General features: G+C 51.0%; 1 protein-coding gene and 1 non-coding gene across 20 annotated transcripts in view; both read right to left on the bottom strand.

Moving 5' to 3' along the window:
- LOC110474267 (high affinity cAMP-specific and IBMX-insensitive 3',5'-cyclic phosphodiesterase 8A-like) overlaps window positions 1-3,567 on the bottom strand; it is a 163,715-nt gene that overhangs the window by 1,093 nt on the left and 159,055 nt on the right. For all 19 annotated transcript variants that reach the window (XM_085588841.1, XM_085588842.1, XM_085588843.1 and 16 more), the window contains one exon: window positions 936-996. The gene's annotated coding sequence lies outside the window, so the exon portion shown is untranslated. The remainder of the gene's footprint in view (window positions 1-935; window positions 997-3,567) is intronic.
- Window positions 1,157-1,288, bottom strand: LOC116184024 (small Cajal body-specific RNA 15). Its single transcript, XR_004148746.1, has one exon.

Here is a 3,567-nt window from a genome sequence, read left to right as displayed (position 1 = left end):
CTGAAAGAAAGAACAAATATGCAATAATTGGCTTCTAGGTTAAAAGCAGTAAGGGAAATGAGTTTGTATGTTTCTGTTTAATAAAAGCTTGACCTGTTGGCACTAGCCCAAGCTCCTCCTCCCTTAGGAATCCAAACCCCATCACTTAAATATTTATACAGCAAAAGAAAACTTGACAACATGTGTTTCTTAAACCAGCTGTTGCTCTGAACAATCTCTATATAAATCCTTTACTGGGAGGCCACCACTTCCACTGCAGAGGTCTACAAAGCTGTAAGTTTACACCAACCCTGCATGTTCAGTTTATTCATCAGGTGTATTCAGTTTATTGGAACTCAGGGTATAGCACTCAACTTTGCCAACTGTGCTGATGTGAGATCTATTTCTCTGCACTGAAAGGTATCTCAGATGAGGTAAAATGAGTTCTTACCTCTGGCCTGTATACAGGAACTCTGGCTGAACTACATCATGTGGTAGGGCAACAGTCAGTTAAAAATGAGTTGTCCTTGTTTCTAACATAATGTGCTGCAAGCTACATTTTTCCTGCTACCTGTTGGGTCTTTTTCTTCCTTTTCCTTATGGGCATTCACTGGTACACAGCAAAACCCATCCTCTGCAAAGGACAGAAGCTCATGCCTAAAGCTCTGGTTTTGGCCAGCTGAAGCCCTCAGGCAGCCCTCATGTGCAGCAGTGATCCACGCATCCCTGCAGGACTTGCAGCATCAGGAACTGCCAAGGACAGGACACCCCCAACCACACCTCCCCCAGCAGCTAACTGGGGACTTTGCCAGGGCTGCCCAAGCCCCTTCTTTCCAATTCCCTGGGATTTCAAATTCACGTTGTTGCCACTGGAGGGCTCACGTGAAGCCCTTTCAGAAGACCAGTCTGGTCTCACGCAGGTTTCTGAGGCTGAAAACAGTTTCCAAACCAGTTACCATAATCCAAGGGATGTCCAGTGTCCCTCCACACCCAGTGCTGGAGCCAGGAACAAGGGGCCTGTGAGCAATTAGACAGCAGAGACACGTCAAACGCACAAATACAAGAGACAACACAATAGCCTCGAAATACATTTAATATATATTTAAAACAAACACATCCAATCTTTTACTACAGAAACACACAACTTTTTACTTGCTCTCTCTCACTGCCATTAAAATATTGTAGGTAGATCAAGTAGGTCCTGACCTTTATCTCACAGGCAGGCCTTGTTCTCTCACCATTTAATTTAGGAGGATAGTATCAGTGGAGTCAATATAGTGCCACTGGCTCCACTTTCTTAGTCCTCCAGATGAATCGCCATAAAAAACTTCTGAATAGTCTCAGAACAGACTGAGCCCTCCTAAAGTAGACAGCAGAGCCTAACCACTCAGCCAGGAAGGCGATTTCCTGTTCCTGTCTTGAAACTCAGTTGAATCTTTTTACTGCCCATCTGTTTCCCAACAGTAATCAATATCACTCTTGAGCAGCACGCAGCAAAGCAGGGACCGTGCAAAGGTGAGACTTCGCTTCCTCGTCAGACTCTACTGCAGTCCTGGGCCAGTCCAAAACACAACACTGGCTTTTTATTCAATCTTCTTTCCATCGCGTTTATCGTGGTGTGCTCAGCTGCCAATATATACTCAGGTATCCTAGCCCACCTTACTGAAACCTTTTCCAAACACGCTTATTTTTCAAGCTTTACTTGCTCAGATGGAAGCGATACCGAGACCTTAACTGCTTTACAAAATGGCTGCAAGGGGCTCGCCCTCTGCCAAAAGCATGCTCATCCCACACCTGGAGCTACACAGAATCCAGAACCAATTCTGTGGCTTAAACAGCCGCAGAAAAGCTGCAGCAGTGGGTCCCGGGCTACCTCACAAAACCAGCACCACCAGCAGTCCCTCCCGGGCGGCAGCGGGCCCGGCGGGCAGCGCTTACCTGGGCAGGGCGGGCGGCATCGCCTCCTCACGGCCCCGCGCGGCAGCTGCCGGGCCCAGCCCCGGGCAGGCCGGGCCTCGTCGCCACGGCACGGGAGCGCTCCGGCCGCACGGCGACGGGGCCTCTCCGTGTGCGAGGGAGGCCGTGCCGAGCTCCGCCGCGCTCCCGCTGCAGGCCGGCCGCCCCGGGCACCTCCGGCCGCGGGAGGAGCGGGGCCGGCCCCGCCGCCATGAGCTCCCCCGCCTCCCCTCGCGGCGCCGCCATTTCCCGCGGCTCGGTGCGCCCGGACTGAGGGCGGGCAGAGGGCGGGCACTGCTGCCTTCCTGCGCCGGGACAGCGCCAGGGACGGGGAGGGACCGCTCGCGGCTCCGCCCCGGGGTGGGCGCTCTGTTCCCGCAGCCCCGGCCTCGCCAACGCAGGCTTTTCCCGAGACATTGCGGACCAAGCCGGGCTCACCACGCTCGGCACTCGCTCGAGCCCTGCCTGCCCTCGGCTGGGCCATGGAGCGGCTTCCCCAGTGATGGCTCCATCCACACACAGCTGAATTGCTGCCTCCAGCAGCCACTATCCCCTGCAGCACCTGCTGTGCGTGTCCCCCTCCATTCCTTCCCATAACACGTGCTTGATTCTGCAGACTGAAGCAGGAGAATAACACCCGCTGCTAGCACAGCCCTGGCAAGGCTGAGGGAGAGCCAGCAGCTCTCGGCGGCTCCTGGGTCTCCACCAGCAGGACTGGGGCCGGACAAAGCTGCCATTTCTCGCCCTGAGGGGGGTGTTCGCAGCTCCCAAATCACCTGCACGCCCAGCCCAACAGTAGCACGTTAACTCCCTTGCCTTGGAGGTATTTTGCAGCCAGTTGAATATGCTCAAGTTTTCTCTCAATCTCTAAACAAAATTCCTTTACATTCCCTCTCTGATACTAGAAAGCAAATCATCAGGTGATGCTTGGGGCCACTCCCACACCTCCTGCCTCGTGCCCCTGTGCTGAGGTGAAAGCTGCAGCCAGGCTGCTGTAATGGAACTAGGTATTATTGTGCCTGTGCAGTGAGAGTCAGATACATTTCATCGTCTGTGTAATAAAATGCTTGATTAAGTAAATATTTTGCCTCCCATACATGGAAGCATGTAGTTTACAGCGAGGATTTATTAAGCTGAAAATTTCTAAGCATGCCCCAAGAGGTGGCTTATATTGACATACAGGAAAAGGCACTTAAGAATCAGTTCGACTTCCACACAGCCTGTCCAACAGAAAAAAATTCCTTTGTTTCTGGTGGAAAATTTCAAATTCAGCACCATCATTGTTACAACCTGTTCTCTTGCTTTGCATTTTTCTGGGCACTAGAGTTCATATCTAAACTTTTACCTGAACATTGAGTTCAAATCAACCAAAAGGTCAAAGAATAGATAAAAATATAAACAACTATATAAACAGCTGTTTAAATTAGAAACGGATGGTGGTTTGGTTTTGTTTGTTTGGTGGGTTTTTTTGTTGGTGGTGTTTTTTGTGGTTTTGTTTTGTTTTTGTTTTGCTGCAAAAGGAAAAACAGCCATTGGCTTTTGGGCTGTGCTGTCTCAGTCCCTGTGGAGTTTGCACATTGCAAATATCTCATCAGTGGGTCAGCACAGTGGCATAGCAGTGAGAGCCTGTGT

Source organism: Lonchura striata, chromosome 10 (genome assembly GCF_050655825.1).
Source record: "Lonchura striata isolate lonStrDom1 chromosome 10, ASM5065582v1, whole genome shotgun sequence".
Classification (NCBI taxonomy): Eukaryota; Metazoa; Chordata; class Aves; order Passeriformes; family Estrildidae; genus Lonchura; species Lonchura striata.
Note: the sequence above shows the minus strand (reverse complement) of the source record. Positions and strands in the feature narration are given on the sequence as shown.